Consider the following 21,187-nt stretch of genomic DNA (forward strand, 5'->3'; position numbering starts at 1 on the left):
GTCTGTAACTTCAGCCGAAAAGTATTTTTCCAAGAATTCTCTCCTGAGCGTGTCCCAGTTGGTAACAGTTGCTTCAGGTTGTGAGTAATACCACTCCCTCGCCTTTCCCTCAAGAGAAAACGAGAAGGCGATTAGTAAAACAGAAGTTTCATCTGCACCATGACACCGAACAGTAGAACAGGCTGTCTGAAAATCCCTGAGGTGCTTTATAGGCTCCTGAGCAGGTAAGCCATGAAACTTAGGTATCAGGTTGATTAGCGCAGTCTTCAGTTCAAAATCTACAGCCAGATTTAGGTGACGCGCTTGATACGGTTACAGAGTAAAGTCTGGGGCTCCTGCCTCCTGAAGAGTAATCCTCCTGGGTGCTACCATGTTACCTGCACGTAAATCAACTGAATCAGTAGTAGAGGAGCTTGTTTCTTCCTCAAATGGCGGTTCATATTCGCTCTCAGATAAGACTGGTGAATTGGCAACAACCACTTCACCACCTTCAGAGGCTAACCGATGCCGAGCTCGCCTAATACATGATAAAGTTCTTTCAATTTCAGGATCAAATGCGGTTAAGCTCGGATCAGGCAGTGAACACGTCATTCAACGAAAGAAACATACAGCTCATGGTAATAAAACAAAATAAAATAAAATACAAATAAATAAATTCTAACCAATAAATTAGCACACTATTGCAACTCTCCGGCAACGGCACCAAAAGTTGACGTGGCAGAAATTGGCCAATTAAGAAATTAATAATAGAAATACGTTGCAAGTACAGTTCCTAACCAGCAAAAATCCACTTATCAATTTAGAAGAGTTATCACAGATTTAAGAATAAGATACTGGGAGTATGAATCCTAGGTCGTCTCCCAACGAGTTGACAAAAGAGTGCAGCTTATTGGTCAGAGGTTTTCCCCGAAATTTTTGAGTTTAAGAAACAGAAAAATAAATAATTATAAAATTAAGCAACGGAAATTAACAAGAGAATTTATATAATTCAATTAAAAGCCTTGACTGGAAGAAGATTAATTGGAATTTCTATCCTTGTTGGAATTTCCCAAGTGTAATAACAAAAGGTTGTTGCTCTACTTGGTCATCCCTTAATTAATAAGGAAAAGTCAAGTAACTAACTAACCAACTATGTCACAGGTCCTAATTCTTTCCTAAGGAAGGATTAGAGTAAGAGACTAGAGTTGTCAGTCATCAACTACCCATTAGGATTAACACTTGAGTATTCTAACTCAAGGTTCTCCTTTTAATCAACTCCCAATCAAGTTAGGAAACTACTCCATTATCATGTATATAAACTTTGCAGAATTAAAAAGGGAATAAAAGGAAGACATGATAAACAATAATTAAAATTCAATTAAAAGTAAAAAATGGTTCCTTGCATTAATAAATCCCAAAATGCAACATACTTATCCAAACAGGGTTAATGGGGCAGTAAAAGTAAAGGAATAAGAAAGCAAACTAGAATAATAAAACTTCCACGGAGGCAATGATCCTTCTCAATATCCAAAAGTAAAAGCATGAAACTCTAAAACTATGAATGTGAAGAACCCTAGATGAAGGAGTAGAATTCTCTCTAAGATTCAAAAGCTAAAACTAAAACTATACGAATGAGAATGTGTCTTGAGTCTCTGCTGTTCCCTGGCTCTAGTCTGTGTTTCTAGGCCGAAAACTTGGTCAAAACTCGGCCCGAAATCGCCCCCAGCGCTTTTCTAAAATTTCTACAGATTGCGCATGTCACACGTACGTGTCAGTCACGCGTACGCATCCCTTGATGATTTTCCTTGCCACGCGTGCGCGTCAGGCACGCACTCGCGTCGTTGTGCGAACTCCAGTCCACGCGTACGCGTCAGGTACGTGCACGCGTCGCTGTAAATTTCTCCAAATCGCGCGCACGCGTGAGCTATGCGTGCGCGTCGCTTCTCGCTGGTTATCTCCTTTATTTCTTGTGCTCCTTCCATTTTTGCAAGCTTTCTTTCCATCCTCTAAGCCATTCCTGCCCTGTAAAGCCTGAAAATACTGAACACATGGATCGCGGCATCGAATGGTATGAGAGGACATTAAAAATACACATTAGGAAGCAGGTTTTCAATCATAGAGCATAATTAGAAAGGAATTGTAAAATCATGCAAATAGTATGAATAAGTGAGTAAAGAGTTGATAAAAATCACTCAAATCAGCACAAGATAAACCACAAAATAGTGGTTTATCAGTTGGATACCCCTACTTTTGGAATTCAACATAGAGATAAAGGATAGAAGATGAGTGGAAAATAAAGTTGCTAATCACTTGTCAAGAATCACCTTGGAGAACACTGAAGCATACACCTCTAGTGTGAATGAGTACTTCCCAGATGAGCAGTTATTGATGGTACAAGAGGCTCCCTGGTTTGTTGACATAGCTAATTTCAAGGCCATCGAGGAAGTGCCTCCCCCATTCAACAAGCAATTAAAGAGGAAGCTCATCCATGATGCCAAAATACCCTAATGGAATGCTGAGAAGGTGCATCCCATATGAAGAAGGACAAGAGATCCTTTGGCATTGTCATGGTTCACATTATGGAGGACACTTTGAAGGAGAAAGGACTCCAGAAAAAGTGTTACAATGTGGATTCTTTTGGCCCACCATTTTCAAAGATATAAGGGACTTTGTGAATAGATGTGATGAATGCCAGAGAGCAGGGAATTCGCCAAAGAAGAATGAGATGGCCCAGAATTACATACTAGAATTAGAGTTATTTGACGTTTGGGGAATTAATTTTATGGGACCATTCCCACCCTCATACTCAAACAACTACATTCTGGTTACTATTGATTATGTGTCTAAATGGATGGAGGCAGTCCCTTCACCAACAAATGACAACAGGGTGGTGGTCAACTTTTTGAGAAAAAACATCTTCAGCCGATTTGGAGTACCCAGAGCTTTAATAAGTGATAGAGGAAGTCACTTTTGTAATAGATAATTAGAAACCCTCCTCTTCAAATATGGGGTAAACCACAAGATAGCCACACCATATCATCCTCAAACAAGTGGGCAAGATGAAATCTCAAACAGAGAGCTCAAGAGAATCCTTGAGAAGACTGTTAGGGAATCAAGAAAGGACTGGACAAGAAAGCTGGACGATACACTTTGGGCCTATAGAACTTCCTTTAAAACACTCATTGGAAGGTCCCCTTATCAATTGGTGTATAGTAAGGCATGTCACCTACCAGTGGAGCTTGAGCATAAGACTTTTTAGGCTACTAAATTCCTTAATTTCGATGCTCAAGCTATTGGGGAGAAGAGGCTGCTGCAATTAAATGGGCTAGAGGAGTTCAGGCTAGAGGCTTACGAAAGTGCTAAGTTGTACAAGGAGAAGGAAAAAAGATATCATGACAAGAGGATAGCTGAGAGAGTCTTTGAACTTGGGCAAAAAGTGCTTCTATTCAACTCCAGATTAAGACTCTTCCCTAAGAAGTTGAAGTCCAGATGATTTGGTCCATATTTAGTCACTAAAGTATCACCTTATGGACATGTGGAGGTGATGGAAGAAGAATGAAAAAGACCATTCACAGTCAATGGATACAGACTCAAACACTACTTGGGTGGAGAATGGAACAAGCACCATAGCACCCACAAATTGCACCAAGGACAATTGCAACGTCAAGCTAATGACGATAGAAGAGCGCTAGTTGGGAGGAACCCCAACCTTGATATCCTTTAATATATTGTGTTGTAGATAGTAGATGTTTAGTGTTGGAATTTTAGTACACTTACCTTTAGATTTTGATTACCTTCATTGTCTAGTTGTTACATCAGCAAATAATTCTCTTAAAATTCACTCATTTCATTTTTTTTCTGGCTATTTTTGTATCGATGACTTATAGTGATTTGAGAGCTTGCTTGGGAAGAAAGTTTGGTGTGACCACCAATTCAAAACTAATTTCTAAGCCTAGTTTAGATTGCATAAGCAATGAGCTTTGTTTGAAAGTAGCTTAGAAATTAAATTTGGTGTGGTCATCAATATGAGAAGCAAGCCTCTAAGAATGTTTCATTTAATTCATGAGAGAATCCTAGCCAATTAAGCACTTGCAAGAATGCAAGTTTGGTGTTCTCATTGCATCTGGATATCATGGTAAAACCTATAAGTAATTGCATATACATTGGGTGAGAATTGGATTTGAAATTAAAAATTTTAAGAACACTCCATAATGTTATGCAAGGAATTTCTAATTAATAATACCATATATATGATGCAATAGAACTAAGTTTGGTGTCCACATGACACCCAAACTACATACAATGGCTAAGAAGAAGAAAAAGATTTGATACAATGCACAAGTTTCTTGTCATTAATGATTTGACTCTTTGCATTTTTAGAAGCAAGTAACCCCTCACTAGAAGCATTGATTCAGGAGAATCTTTTCTCATTATGGCACATTGATCTATTACAAAGTACACATTGAAATTCCCACTTTCAATACAAAAGTTGAATCACTTTCAAGTGGCGCTTCTTTTCGAGGCAGGCGCATAAACGGCAACACCTCACATTTTTCATTTAAAACCCGCTCCCCTCCATCTTTAATTCCCATTCTCGAAACAATAAATCCCACCCACGAGGCACCTATTCATCACTCTTCACTTACCCTATCACATAACTTCACATTAAACCCTTCACCCCTCCTCTTTTATTTTATAACGTCCCCCTCCTTCTATAAAAAAAGCCACTTACGCTCCACTTCAAACACTTTTTCTCCTTGCTTTCTATCTCAGATTGAAGCTCTCTCTCCCTCCTTTTCATTCCTAAACCTTTCACTTCGCTTTCTCTTCTACTTCTCTCTCCCTCTTGCTTGGGGACAAGCAAGTCCCAAATTTGGAGTTGAGAGCAAAACCAACTTTGCTCTATTTCTTTCTTCTTTTTTATTATCACATACCCTGAACCTACCAATGGCACCACCAAAGGCCTCGAAGGCTTCAAGCTCAAAGAAAAAGAAAACTAAGGAGGGAGCAACCTAGAGGGTACCAGATTATGATAAGCACAAGTTTCTCTCACTATTTCATCACAACCAATTTCATGGTTGGGTGAGAGAAAGGTAATAATTTCAAAGACAGGTTTCCAACTAAAGAGGAATAAACACAGAGAAATTCAAATAGAAATTGATAGAAGGGGATGAGCACTTCTTCGCAACCCAGTGGGGAAGGTTGCTATAAGCATTGTAAGGGAGTTTTATGCAAATGTGTCTCAACCTGTAGGCCAACCTCTCACGTACCAAAGTTATGTAAGGGAAAAACTCATTGAGTATAGCCTTGACAACTTGGAGAGGACCTTGGGAGTAAGGAAGACCAGAGCCACAAATAGCTTTGAGGAGAGGATGAAGAGAGAGGATCCTGGCTTTGACAATATTATCAACAAAATATACATCATTGGTACTGAATGGAGAAGAGATGCAGATGGAAGGCAGAACTAACTGAGAATGAGAGACCTGTGCCCACAAGGATGAGGCTGACTTGTCTTTGTAAGAAGGTCACTCAACCCCACCTCCAACTCCTCAGAGGTAACCTTGGAAAGAGCTATACTCATCTATAGTATCATGAAGTATGAGGAGATAAATATTGGAGAACTCATAGCCAGCAACATTCAAAGGGTGATCAAAAGCACCAAGGACAGCATTAGGTTGGCTTTTCCCAGTATCATTCATCAACTTCTGTGTAATGAGACTGGGGTGGAGACTGATGAAGGTGAGGCTTTGTTGGAAGAGGAACGCCCAATAACTACCAAGAAGATGGAGAGTCAACTATAAAGGGCAAGAGCTCAACGTGCCAACCCACAGCCCTTACAAATTGTGCCAGCACCCCCACCCCAGCACCAAGAATGACAAAGTGCAGGCCTTCAAGCACTAAACCAAGAGCATTTTAACTAGGAGCAAATGCAATGAAGCATCAATCAAATCATGGAGCATCAAAGGGTGGAGAGTAGGAACCTTACTGAATTTAGAGCACTCTATGAATCAAGGAGCATCCAAAGGAGGACATTTGACATCAACACACAAGCAAAAATGAATTATCTATGTTCTACAATATCAACTCTGAATCTAAGTATTCCAACATTCAAAAAGTGATGGATTCACTAAGAGTACAACAAGAGGAAATTGTGGGGAATCACAAAGTTTTAGAAAGAGCAATCATGGAGAGGCATGGTTTTTGGAAGCCAAAGGAGACTCAAGGAAGAAGGGACTTCAAGCAGGAAGACTGGTGGCAACACCTCCAACGCTGCCTCATCAAAAGGGAAAGCACCAATGCAAGAGCAAGGAGATAAGCAATAAAGGTGGTCAAGTCCCATTAAGAAGTATCTGGCATTATGTTTTAAAGTCCAATATTAGTCTCTCTATTAGTAGCATCTCTTTAAATTGCTTGCTTGTCTGAATTAAGAATTTTAATATGTTCCTTTAGGTTGCTAGTTATTTTAATTAAATATGAGAAAGACAATGTTGCATGTTATCTTTAAAATATTAATGAATTTGACTTGTCTTAGTATCAATTGAAAGCAATTATATATAAGTTGTTCTGAAAAAAGGAAAAAGGAAGGAAGTGTAAACCTAAGAGGAAATAATCAAGAAAAAGAGATAATACTTAAGTATAGAATCATATAATGAAGTTTGGAAAGTTAGTAATTGAGAGTGAAACAATGAGACAGAGGAGGACATAGAGATAAATGCCAAGGATAACCCTTAAACATCAATAGAACCAAGAAGTAGTAGTATAAGACATCAAATAAATTAAAAGTGACCCAAGGCTCTGAGTACCTAATGCGTGAGCATCTTCTAGTTGTTTTTAGTTAGATTTTATTAAGTTTTATTGTATTTTAGTACAAAAATCCTCTTTGGATGATACTTTGTGTTTTTTTGGTGTTTTAATGATTTTAGGTGAAATTTGGGTGAGTTTGACAGAGTTTTGCGCAAAGACAAAGAAAGGATAGTAGATGATATCAACCCTGACCTCCTTGCATTCCAAAGAATATAACTTTCACTACAAAGGTCCAATTAATGTGGTTTCAATAGCGTTAGAAAGCCAACTTTCAGAGGTTTCCAAAGATATATAATAGTTTATAACTTTCTTCTGGAATCACTACCAAATCTGGCACTAACCGCCGAGCCTGTCGTTTAGCACCCAAGGGGGACAAAACCAGCGCTAGAAACTTACCCCTGCCGGCGCTGAACACCCACCTGGTGTTTCCCGCCAGAAGGGGACCTCAGCATACATGAAATTTGACACCCTTTGGGGTGTTTAATGCCCATTATTAGCATTAAACGCTAGCAGCAGCCCGAATCACTCCTCTTTCGGCCTATCAAGTGGATTTATCACTTTTTAGCCTATTTTATTTTCTTATTGTAATTTTTAATTACAAACAATATCTTTTTAGGTCTAGCATTTATTATTAGGTTAGTATTTAAGGGATAAGATGCACCCTTTCTAGGGCATCAAGCGTCATTAGACAGTAATTCTATTTTCTCTGTAAGTATGAGCAACTAAACCTCCTAGTTAAGGTTAGGAGCTCTGTTTATTTCTATAGATTAAGATTATTATTTGTCTATTTTAATATATGTTTGATTCAATTCTAAGATGTTTTCATTCTTAATTTTATGATATGGGTGGAACAAGAGTATGACCCATTTCTAAATTAGTTGTGATTCTCGAGAGAGTTATTTCACTTGAACTACAACTTGAAAACACTCCTCCTAGACGTCTAATCACACAACCTGATGGGGATAAGCAACATCTATTCAGTCGAGATTTGGGTGATTAGGGCCTTTGTAGTATAAACTGGATTTTTGAACTTCACCCTATGACCTCAGTTAAGTGACCACTTGAGTGGCGGTTGACGAAGGCTAAGGGAGATTAAATCGCTAAGAGAGGGTTTAATCACTAGTGATTTGCCATAGAATGAATCATTCATTGTTAAAATAGTTGGTAAGAAGTTTTAATCCGGAAAAGATAAACATCTCTAAGACCTTAACTGTTTCCTCATACTTTTTTTACAACAAACTCTTTTTGCTTTCTTTATTGTCTCGTTTTATGTGTTTCCAAGAACAACTCTTTTTATTGTTTGCCTGACTAAGTCCAACAGGATAACCATTGCTTGCTCAGTCCAACAATCCTCGTGGAATCGACCCTCACTCACCTGAGGTATTACTTTGATGACCCAGTGCACTTGTCGGTTAAGTTGTACGAGTTCTAATTTTGCACACCAAATTTTTGGCGCCATTGCTGGGGATTGTTTGTGATTGATAACTACCAGTTGTCTTCCTGCTTAGATTAGGCATTTTTATTAGTTTTGTTTATTTACTTTTTCTTTTAAATTTTGATTTTTAATTTTGTTAATTTTTTCTTTATTTCCGAATTTTGTTTTGTTTATCTTCCTATAATTTCTGATTTTAAGTTTGCTGTCCCTTTAGTGTTTTCCTATTTTTAATTTTTTTCAAATTTTTAGGGTCTTTTTCTCTTCAGTTTTCGTAAATTTTAATTTATTTTCACATTCCTATTTTCGAAATTTTTAGTTATTTGCTTGCTTTAATTTATTGTATTTCTTTTTCTGATATGATACTGATAAAGAGGTTTTGTACCGGTTTAGAAATCCTCAAAATAAGAATCACTTCATTGATAGCATAGTCCAAACTGGCAATTAAATCCCCAAATTAAAGTTTAAATCAAGAATTTTGTCACAATTCAAATCAAATATTAACCGAGATTATTTAAACTCCTGGGTCGTTCTCCCTAGGAATTAGTGACCACAAGTTCATAAATTTGGTTGTGAAAATCAAGGGGTTTCAATGATGAAGCAAACAATTAAAGGAATTAAAGAACAATCAAATTTGTAACTAATGAACTAATAAATGAATTAAAGAACTATCTATGTAATATGGACAAGTAAAGCATTAAAATGATTGAAGTGTAATTCAAAACATAAAGAGAGCCTTGGCTTGGGATGAGTTAGGGAATCCCTTCCTTGTCATAACCACAATTATGATCATTTTAATTGATTAATCTAACCTAGTTCACCCTTAACATCGAAGAATAAGTCAAGTGAGCATAATTATTCTTAATCCACAAATCCTAGCTAACTTACTAATTAACTTAGTAAAGAGCTAGCGTTAGTAGAAATAAGGACAACTAACAACCCAAGAATTATCACTAAATATTAGACATTATGACTCTAGTATCCCATATACTCATTTCCCCAACTCAAGGAGTGAAAATCTACTCCATATTCAAAATTGACATTTTATCAAATAAATGGTGGGCATATTCATAAAACATGTCAAAATTATAAAAATACTTGGAACTATGAACAACTAATAAACAAAATCAACAATGGCATCTCAATAAGCATATAATAATCACTAAACATCAAATTCATTAATTAGAACTCAAAATTACAAAAGTATATATGTAATGATAAAGTGAATTAAAACTATAAGAAAGTGTAGAACAAGTAGTATAATAAAAAGAAAATTTAAGAAATACTTAAGCTAGAGACCAAGATTAAAATTGGAAAATGCAAACTTGTAGATAAACCCTAATTACATCTTAAGAAAGTTGAGAGGAAACCTAACCTAAAACAACTTAAAACTATCCAAAAATATGCCTAAGTGTGTTGTATGGTGTATGGTATGTTGTATGGCTACTAGCCCTTCCTTATATACTTCAGTAACTTCAGAAAAAGGGCCAAAAAGCCTCCCAAATCGTGAGCCACATGACTTTTTAATGAAGTCATGCGCTGGGACTTGTGTGTACCCACAGATGTGTGCATACGCACACTTGATTGTGTTCTCCTCCTTTGTTTTCTTCATGTTTTCTCCTAATTGCATGGTTCTCTTCCACTCTTATCAAGCGATTCCTACCTATTACACCTGAAATCACTCATAAAAAACCTGAAGACATTGAATGGAATGAAAGTGAAATAAAATTGATTAAATTAAGTGCAAAATAGCATGTTTTCAAGATTAGGCAAAATTTAGACAGAAAACATAAAAGTATGCTATTTAGGTAAATAAATGCAGGTTTATATGATGAAATCCACTCAAATCAATCCAAAATTTATCATCAAATTTGGATTCTTCAATTCTCCCACACTTAAACAATAGCATATCCTCATGCTAATCACAATCAAAGGAGAAAAATGAAAAGGGCATGCAACTTATTTAATGCACTAACTACATGCAAGCAACTATGCTAAATGCTAACTACTTATATTTATACTATGGTTTCTACTAAATTTGGCAAAAACAAATAATAGAATCCCAATCAATCCAAAGTAGCTTATTAGGGCCAGGACAAGAAATCAATGCAATATGATCAATGTCCAAAGATTTGATTTGAAGTTTTCAAAAATTACTTTTAACAACTTGCAAGAAGACACAAGATAAGAGATGGAATCATAGAATTGAGCAATCGAATCCTTCATTGGATATTTTTACGCTTAAATCGCTTAGTTCAAGTGGGATTAATATGGTTAAGTGGAATAGTAAATTGGATCTTTGATTAGTTCAAGTATCCCACCTAATCCTCTATCAACCTATTTACACAAAAGAAAACAACCTAACTTCCCGTTCATCTCCCTTTTCATATTCACTCACGTGTCTTCTTTCCAATTCAACCACATATGCATTCGTTATTTAGCATTATTATTCTTGTCATCATTTTTTTCTTTTTCTCTATTTTTTTCTTTTTTTTATCATCAATAAGAGATGCATATGTTTTAAGTAACGAATGCATGAGTGTTTACCCATTTTTCCAAATTTCTTCAATGAATACCCAAAGCATTTATTACCAATATTTCCCAAATATTCCCCCTGGTGCACGAAATTGTGATCCTTAACAACGGTGCCAAAAACTTGGTGCTCGGAATGTAATTCACACACTTTGTCACAACTTCGCACAATTACCAGCAAGTGCACTGGGTCATCCAAGTAATAAACCTTACGTGAGTAAGGGTCGATCCCACGGAGATTGTCGGCTTGAAGCAAGCTATGGTCACCTTGTAAATCTCAGTCAGGCGGATTCAAATGGTTATAGAGTTTTAATAATTAAAAGATAAGTAAAACATAAAATAAAGATAGAGGTACTTATGTAATTCATTGGTGAGAATTTCAGATAAGCGTATAGAGATGCTTTCGTTCCTCCTGAACCTCTGTTTTCCTGTTGTCTTCATCCAATCATTCACACTCCTTTCTATGGCAAGCTTTATGTAGGGCATCACCGTTGTCAATGGCTACTTCCGATCCTCTCAGTGAAAATGGTCCAAGATGCGCTGTCACCGCACGGCTATTCATCTGTCGATTCTCGATCATACTGGAATAGGATTCAGTAATCCTTTTGCATCTGTCACTACGCCCAGCACTCACGATTTTGAAGCTCGTCACAGCCATCCCTTCCCGGATCTTACTCGGAATACCACAGACAAGGTTTAGACTTTCTGGACCTCAAGAATGGCCACCAATAGTTCTAGCCTATACCACGAAGACTCTGATCTCATGATCAGAAGGCTAAGAGATACACATTCAAGCTTATTTGCATGTAGAACGGAAGTGTTTGTCAGGCACGCGTTCATAAGTGAGAATGATGATGAGCGTCACATAATCATCACATTCATCATGTTCTTGTGTGCGAATGAATATCTTAGAGAAGAAATAGGCTTGAAATGAATAGAAAAACAATAGTACTTTGCATTAATTCATGAGGAACAGCAGAGCTCCACACCTTAATCTATGGTGTGTAGAAACTCTACCGTTGAAAATACATAAGTGATGAAGGTCCAGGCATGGCCGAATGGCCAGCCCCCATAAAGGTCTAAGATAGCATAAGACTAATCAAAAGAACCCTCTTAACATGATAGTAAAAAGTTCTATTTATACTAAACTAGTTACTAGGGTTACAGAAATCAGTAAATGATGCAGAAATTCACTTCCGGGCCCACTTGGTGTGTGTTTGAGCTGAGCATTGAAGCTTTCACATGGAGAGGTCTTCCTTGGAGTTAAACACCAGTTTGTAACCTATTTTTGGCGTTTAACTTTGCTTTGCAACCTATTTCTGGCGTTTAACTCCAGAATAGGGCAGAGAGCTGGCGTTGAAAGCCAGTTTGCGTCATCTAAACTCGAGAAAAGTATGGACTATTATATATTTCTGGAAAGCCCTGGATGTCTACTTTCCAACACAATTAAGAGCGCACCATTTGGACTCCTGTAGCTCCAGAAAATACACTTTGAGTGCAGGGAGGTCAGAATCCAACAGCATCTGCAGTCCTTCTTCAACCTCTGAATCTGATTTTTGCTCAAGTCCCTCAATTTCAGCCAGAAATTACCTGAAATCACAGAAAAACACACAAACTCATAGAAAGTCCAGAAATGTGATTTTTAATTAAAAACTAATAAAAATATACTAAAAACTATGTAAAAACAATGCCAAAAAACGTATAAATTATCCGCTCATCACAACACCAAACTTAAATTGTTGCTTGTCCCCAAGCAACTGAAAATCAAATAGGATAAAAAGAAGAGAATATACTATAAATTCCAAAATATCAATGAAACTTAGCTCAATCAGATGAGCGGGACTAGTAACTTTTTGCCTCTTGAATAGTTTTGGCATCTCACTTTATCCATTGAAGTTCAGAATGATTGGCATCTATAGGAACTCAGAATTCAGATAGTGTTATTGATTCTCCTAGTTCAGTATGTTAATTCTTGAAAACAGCTACTTATGAGTCTTGGCCGTGGCCTTAAGCACTTTGTTTTCCAGTATTACCACCGGATACATAAATGCCACAGACACATAACTGGGTAAACCTTTTCAGATTGTGACTCATCTTTGCAAAAGTCCCTAATTAGAGGTGTCCAGGGTTCTTAAGCACACTCTTCTTTTTGCTTTGGACCTCGACTTTAACCGCTCAGTCTCAAGTTTTCACTTGACACCTTCACGCCACAAGCACATGGTTAGGGACAGCTTGGTTTAGCCGCTTAGGCCAGGATTTTATTCCTTTAGGCCTTCCTATCCATTAATGCTCAAAGCCTTGGATCCTTTTTATTACCCTTGCCTTTTGGTTTTAAGGGCTATTGGCTTTTTGCTCTTGCCTTTTGGTTTAAAGAGCTTTTGGCTTTTTCTGCTTGCTTTTTCTTTTTCTTTTTCTCTTTTTTTTCGCTAATTTTTTTCTCTTTTTTTTTTCGCAAGCTTTGTTCTTCACTGCTTTTTCTTGTTTCAAGAATCAATTTTATGATTTTTCAGATTATCAGATAACATGTCTCCTTTTCATCATTCTTTCAAGAGCCAACATATTTAACATTTATAAACAAAAATTCAAAAGACATATGCACTGTTCAAGCATTCATTTAGAAAACAAAAAGTATTGTCACCACATCAAAATAATTAAATGAGTTTCAAGGATGAATTCGAAACCATGTACTTCTTGTTCTTTTGTAATTAAAACATTTTTCATTTTAGAGAGGTGATGGATTCATAGGACATTCATAGCTTTAAGACATAGACACTTAGACACTAATGATCATATAGTAAAGGCACAAACATAAATAAAACATAAAGCATAGTAAATGAAAAACAGAGAAATAAGAACAAGGAGATTAAGGAACGGGTCCACATTAGTGGGGGTGGCGTCTTCTTCTTCTTGAAGAACCAATGGTGCTCTTGAGCTCCTCTATGTCTCTTCCTTGTCTTTGTTGCTCTTCCCTCATAGCTCTTTGATCTTCTCTAATCTCATGGAGGATGATGGAGTGCTTTTGGTGCTCCATCCTTAGTTGTTCCATGTTGGAACTTAATTCTCCTAGGGAAGTGTTGATTTGCTCCCAATAGTTTTGTGGAGGGAAGTGCATCCCTTGAGGCATCTCAGGGATTTCATGGTGAGGAATTTCCTCATGCTCTTGTTGAGGTCCATGATCTCTTGTTTGCTCCATCCTCTTCTTAGTGATGGGCTTGTCCTCTTCAATGAGGATGTCTCCCTCTATGTCAATTCCAGCCGAATTACAGAGGTGACAAATGAGGTGAGGAAAGGCTAACCTTGCCAAAGTGGAGGACTTGTCAGCCACCTTGTAGAGTTCTTGAGGTATAATCTCATGAACTTCCACTTCCTCCCCAATCACGATACTATGGATCATGATGGCCCTGTCTATAGTAACTTCAGACCAGTTGCTAGTAGGAATGATTGAGCATTGAATAAACTCCAACCATCCTTTAGCTATAGGCTTAAGGTCCAGTCTTCTCAATTGAACCGGCTTGCCTCTTGAGTCAACTTTCCATTGAGCTCCTTCCACACATATGTCCATGAGGACTTGGTCCATCCTTTGATCAAAGTTGACCCTTCTAGTGTAGGGGCGTGCATTTTCTTCCATCATTGGAAAGTTGAATGCCAGCCTTACATTTTCCGGACTGAAATCTAAGTATTTCCCCCAAACCATAGTAAGCTAATGCTTTGGATTCGGGTTCACACTTTGATCATGGTTCCTAGTGATCCATGCGTTTGCATAGAACTCTTGAACCATTAAGATCCTGACTTGTTGAATGGGGTTGGTAAGAACTTTCCAACCTCTTCTTCGGATCTCATGTCGGATCTCCGGATACTCATTCTTTTTGAGCTTGAAAGGAACCTCAGGGATCACTTTCTTCTTGGCCATAACTTCATAGAAGTGGTCTTGATGGACCTTTGAGATGAATCTCTCCATCTTCCATGACTCAGAGGTGGAAGCAATTGCCTTCCCTTTCCTCTTTCTTGAGGTTTCTCTGGCCTTAGGTGCCATTAATGGTTATGGAAAAACAAAAAGCTATGCTTTTACCACACCAAACTTAAAATGTTTGCTCATCCCCGAGCAAAAGAAGAAAGAAAGAAGGAGAAGAAGAAGAAGAAAAATGGAGGAGAGGGAGAGAGGTGTGTATTCGGCCAAGGAGAAGAAGAGAGGGTTGTGTTGTGTGAAAATGAAGAAGGAATGAAGGGTTTATATAGGAGTGGGGGGGTTTAGGGTTCGGCCATTAGGGTTGGGTTTGGGAGGGAAAAGAGTTTGAATTTTGGAGGTAGGTGGGGTTTTTGGGGAAGAGAGGATAGATGTGAGTGGTGAAGGGGTGATGGGGAAGAGTGATTGAGGTGATTGGTAAGGGGTATTTGTAGAAGAGGGTCACGAAAAGGTGTGAAGAGGAGAGAAGAAGAGGTGAGGTAGGTGGGGATTCTGTGGGGTCCACAGATCCTGTGGGGATCCTGTGGGGTCCACAGATCCAGTGGGGTCAAGGACTTAACATCCCTGCTCCAATTAGGCGTGTAAAACGCCCTTAGCATGCATGTCTGGCATTAAACGCCCAAAAGTAGCCTGTTTCTGGTGTTTAACGCCACATTCATGCTCTGTTCTGGCGTTAAACGCCAGTAAGTTCCTCCTCCAGGGTGAGCTATTTTTAAAGCTGTTTTTCATTCTGTTTTTAATTTTTCAGTAGTTTTTCTGACTCCACATGATCATCAACCTAAAAAAAACATAAAATAACAATAATAAATAGATATAATTAAATAACATTGGGTTACCTCCCAACAAGCGCTTCTTTAATGTCAATAGCTTGACAGTGAGCTCTCATGGAGCCTCACAGATATTCAGAGCATTGTTGGAACCTCCCAACACCAAACTTAGAGTTTGAATGTAGGGGTTCAACACCAAACTTAGAGTTTGGTTGTGGCCTCCCAACACCAAACTTAGAGTTTGACTGTGGGGGCTTTGGTTGACTCTACAGTGAGAAAAGCTTTTCAAGCTTCCTCTCCATGGTTAAAGAAGGAGATCCTTGAGTTTTAAACACAAGGTTGTCCTCATTCAGTTGGAGGACCAACTCTCCTCTGTCCACATCAATCACAGCTCTTGTTGTGGCTAGGAAGGATCTTCCAAGGATGATGGATGCATCCTCCTCCTTCCCAGTGTCTAGGATTATGAAATCAGCAAGGATGTAAAGGCCTTCAACCTTTACTAACACGTCCTCTACTAGTCCATAAGCCTATTTTCTTGAGTTGTTTGCTATCTCTAATGAGATTCTGGCAGCTTGCACCTCAAAGATCCCAAGTTTCTCCATTACAGAGAGTGGCATTAAATTTATTCCTGACCCCAAGTCACACAGAGCCTTCTCAAAGGTCATGGTGCCTATGTTACAGGGAATTAGGAATTTACCAGGATCCTGTTTCTTTTGAGGTAGAGTTTGCTAAACCAAGGCATTTAGTTCCTTGATGAGCAATGGAGGTTCATCCTCCCAAGTCTCATTACCAAATAATTTGGCATTCAGCTTCATGATTGCTCCTAAATATTGAGCAACTTGCTCTTCAGAAATGTCTTCATCTTCTTCAGAAGATGAATAGTCATCAGAGCTCATGAATGGTAAAACGAGGTTCAATGGAATCTCTATGGTCTCTAGATGAGCCTCAGATTCCTTTGGTTCCTCAAAGGGAAACTCCTTATTGGTCACTGAACGTCCCAAGAGGTCTTCCTCACTAGGATTCACGTCCTCCTCCTCCTCTTTGGGTTCGGCCACACCAAGTAAGGTAATGGCCTTGCACTCTCTTTTTTCATTCAAGAAACTTAAAGTGGCCTTAGATAGATCAGAGACTATATTTGCTAAGCTAGATGGATTCTGCTCAGAATTCTCTATCTGTTGCTGAGTGGATGATGGGAAAGGCTTGCTATTGCTAAACATGTTTCTTCCACCATTATTAAAGCCTTATCGAGGCTTTTGTTGATCCTTCCATGAGAAATTTGGATAATTTCTCCTTGAGGGATTATAGGTATTCCCATAGGGTTCCCCCATGTAATTCACCTCTGCTATTGCAGGGTTCTTAGGATCATAAGCTTCTTCTTCAAAAGATGCCTCTTGAGTACTGTTGGATGCAGCTTGCAATCCATTCATACTCTGAGAAATCATATTGACTTACTGAGTCAATATTTTATTCTGAGCCAATATGGCATTCAGAGTATCAATTTCAAGAACTCCATTCCTCTGAGGTGTCCCATTACTCACAGAATTCCTTTCAGAAGTATACATGAACTGGTTATTAGCAACCATGTCAATGAGTTCTTGAGCTTCTGCAGGCATTTTTTTTAAGTGAATGGATCCACCTGTAGAAGTATCCAATGACATCTTAGCTAATTCAGACAGACCATCATAGAATATATCCAGGATGGTCCATTCTGAAAGCATGTCAGAAGGACACTTTTTGGTCAGTTGCTTGTATCTCTCCCAAGCTTCATAGAGGGATTCACCTTCTTTCTGTCTGAAGGTTTGAACATCCACTCTAAGCTTGCTCAGCTTTTGAGGAGGAAAGAACTTGGCTAAGAAAGCCGTGACCAACTTATCCCAAGAGTTCAGGCTATCTTTAGGTTGAGAGTCCAACTATATTCTAGCTCTGTCTTTTACAGCAAACGGGAAAAGCATAAGCCTGTAGACCTCGGAGTCAACCCCATTGGTCTTAACAGTATCACAGATCTGCAGAAATTCAGTTAAGAACTGAAAAGGATCTTCTGATGGAAGTCCATGAAACTTGCAGTTCTGTTGCATCAGAGAAACTAATTGAGGCTTTAGCTCAAAATTATTTGCTCCAATGGCAGGGATTGAGATGCTTCTTCCATGTAAATTGGAATTTGGTGCAGTAAAGTCACCAAGCATCTTCCTTGCATTGTTATTATTTTCGGCCATGTCTCCTTCTTTTTTGAAAATTTCTGTCAGATTTTCTCCAGAGAGTTGTGCTTCAGCTTCCCTTAGCTTCCTCTTCAGAGTCCTTTCAGGTTCAGGATCAGCCTCAACAAGAATGTTCTTATCCTTGTTCCTGCTCATATGAAAAAGAAGAGAACACAAAAGAAAATATGGAATCCTCTATGTCACAGTATAGAGATTCCTTTATGTGAGTAGAAGAAGAAAAGAAATTCGAACACAGAAAGAGGGAGGGGGTTCGAATTTTTAAGAAAGAGAAGTGTTAGTAGATAAATAAATAATTAGAAGGAGGTGAGAGAGAAGAATTTTTGAAAATTAAATAAATTAAAATAAAAATACTTTTGTTTTTAATTTAAAATTAAGGTTAGAATTCGAAAATTAAAAAAAGGAAAAATGAATTAAATCAAATTAAAATTTAAAACAATTAGTTAATCAAAAAGGAATTTTGAAAAAGAGGAAGGTGATTTTCAAAAATTAGAGAGAAAATTAGTTAGGTAGTTTTGAAAAAGATATGATTGAAATAGTAAACTTTTAAAATCAAACAAAAAGTTAAGTAGTTAATTGAAAAAGATTTGAAAATCAAATTTGAAAAGATAGGAAGTTAGAAAAAACTTTGAAATTGATTTTAAAAAAGATGTGATTGACACTTATTTTGAAAAAGATTTGAAAAAAAATTTAAAAAGATTTGATTTTGAAAATTAAAGTTGATTACTTGACTAACAAGAAACAAAAAGATATGATTTTAAAATTTAAAGATTGAACCTTTCTTAATAGGCAAGTAACAAACTTTAAAATTTTTGAATCAATCACATTAATTGTTAGTAAAGATTTTGAAATTATGAAATGGAAATAAGAAAAAGATTTTTAAAAATCAATTTGAAATTTTTGAAAATCATAAAAGAAAAATGAAAAAGATTTGATTTTTGAAAAATATTTGAAAAAGATAGAATTTTTTTTTAAAATTGAAAATTTGATTTGACTTATAAGAAACAACTAGATTTTAAAAATTTTTTAAAAAGTCAACTCAAATATTCGAATTTTATGAGAAGAAAAAGGGAAAGATATTTTTTTAATTTTTGAATTTTTAATGATGAAAGAGAAAAACAACAAAAGACTCAAAATATGAAAATTATGAATCAAAACATACAATGCATATAAGAACACTTTGAATGTCAAGATGAACACCAAGAACACTTTGAATGTCAAGATGAACATCAAGAACATGTTTTTGAAGATTTTTAAAGAAAAGAAAAACATGCAAGACACCAAACTTAGAAATTTTCAAACTTTAGACACTAACAAATTGAAAATGCATATGGAAAACAAGAAAAGACACAAAACAAGAAATTTTAAAGATCAAACAAGAAGACTTACCAAGAACAACTTGAAGATCATGAAGAATACATGCATGAGTTTTCGAAATTTTAAAGAAAAATTAAAAGCATGCAATTGACACCAAACTTACAATTTGACACTAGACTCAAACAAGAAACATCAAATTATTTTTTTGATTTTATGATTTTATAAATTTTTTTTTTTGGATTTTTCGAAAATTCTTTTGAAAAGGAAAATAAGGATTTCAAAATTTTTAATAGGAATTCCAGGAATCTTGCAATGTTAGTCTAAAGCTCCGGTCCAGGAATTAGATATCGCTTACTAGCCAGCCAAGCTTTCAGTGAAAGCTCCGGTCCAAAACACTAGACATGGCCAATGGCCAGCCAAGCTTTAGCAGATACAAATCAGACATACAACAGCTAATACTTCATTCAACTTGCTTCTGTGCTGATGAGTGGAAGCCTCGGTCCAAAAGAATTAGACATGGCTTTACAGCCAGCCAGGCTTCAACATGTTTCGTGAAACTCTAGAATTCCTTCTTAAAAATTTTGAAGAACATAAATTGAAAAAATTTTTTCTGAAAAATATTTTTTTTTTCGAAAATAAAAATAAAAATAATAAAAACAAAAAGAGCTTAAAATTAAAATAAAATTACCTAATCTGAGCAACAAGATGAACCGTCAGTTGTCCAAACTCGAACAATCCCCGGCAACGGCGCCAAAAACTTGGTGTTGTTGCCGGACCAAACTTGGCACCGTTGTTGCCGGAAACAAATGTGAAATTGTTGTTTGTTCTATCCCCGGCAACGGCGCCAAAAAATTGGTGCACGAAATTGTGATCCTTAACAACGGCGCCAAAAACATGGTGCTCAGAATGTAATTCACACACTTTGTCACAACTTCGCACAACTAACCAGCAAGTGCACTGGGTCGTCTAAGTAATAAACCTTACGTGAGTAAGGGTCGATCCCACGGAGATTGTCGGCTTGAAGCAAGCTATGGTCACCTTGTAAATCTCAATCAGGTGGATTCAAATGGTTATAGAGTTTTAATAATTAAAAGATAAATAAAACATAAAACAAAGATAGAGGTACTTATGTAATTCATTGGTGAGAATTTCAGATAAGCGTATAGAGATGCTTTCGTTCCTCCTGAACCTCTGCTTTCCTGCTGTCTTCATCCAATCATTCACACTCCTTTCTATGGCAAGCTTTATGTAGGGCATCACCGTTGTCAATGGCTACTTCCCATCCTCTCAGTGAAAATGGTCCAAGATGCGCTGTCACTGCATGGCTATTCATCTGTCGGTTCTCGATCATACTAGAATAGGATTCAGTAATCCTTTTGCGTCTGTCACTACACCCAGCACTCACGAGTTTGAATCTCGTCACAGCCATCCCTTCCTAGATCCTACTTGGAATACCACAGACAAGGTTTAGACTTTTTGGACCTCAAGAATGGCCGCCAATAGTTCTAGCCTATACCACGAAGACTCTGATCTCATGATCAGAAGGCTAAGAGATACACATTCAAGCTTGTTTGCATGTAGAACAGAAGTGTTTGTCAGGCACGCGTTCATAAGTGAGAATGATGATGAGCGTCACATAATCATCACATTCATCATGTTCTTGTGTGCGAATGAATATCTTAGAGAAGAAATAGGCTTGAAATGAATAGAAAAACAATAGTACTTTGCATTAATTCGTGAGGAACAGTAGAGCTCCACACCTTAATCTATGGTGTGTAGAAACTCTACCGTTGAAAATACATAAGTGATGAAGGTCCAGGCATGGCCGAATGGCCAGCTCCCATAAAGGTCTAAGATAGCATAAAACTAATCAAAAGAACCCTCTTAACATGATAGTTAAAAGTTCTATTTATACTAAACTAGTTACTAGGGTTACAGAAATTTGTAAATGATGCAGAAATTTACTTCCGGGCCCACTTGGTGTGTGTTTGGTCTGAGCATTGAAGCTTTCACGTGGAGGGATCTTCCTTGGAGTTAAACGCCAGTTTGTAACCTGTTTCTGGCGTTTAACTCTGCTTTGCAACCTGTTTCTAGCGTCTAACTCTAGAATATGGCAGAGAGCTGGCGTTGAACGCCAGTTTGTGTCGTCTAAACTCGGGCAAAGTATAGGCTATTATAT

At 37.3% G+C, this 21,187-nt stretch overlaps 1 non-coding gene across 1 annotated transcript; it reads left to right on the plus strand.

Moving 5' to 3' along the window:
- The first annotated feature begins 17,190 nt into the window (after positions 1 to 17,190).
- On the plus strand, positions 17,191 to 17,298 carry LOC112738751 (small nucleolar RNA R71). Its single transcript, XR_003169694.1, has one exon. It is a non-coding gene; the product is annotated as a small nucleolar RNA R71 (small nucleolar RNA).
- The last annotated feature ends 3,889 nt before the right edge of the window (positions 17,299 to 21,187 follow it).

The sequence above is a fragment of the Arachis hypogaea genome, chromosome 13 (assembly GCF_003086295.3).
Source record: "Arachis hypogaea cultivar Tifrunner chromosome 13, arahy.Tifrunner.gnm2.J5K5, whole genome shotgun sequence".
In the NCBI taxonomy this organism is placed as follows: domain Eukaryota; kingdom Viridiplantae; phylum Streptophyta; class Magnoliopsida; order Fabales; family Fabaceae; genus Arachis; species Arachis hypogaea.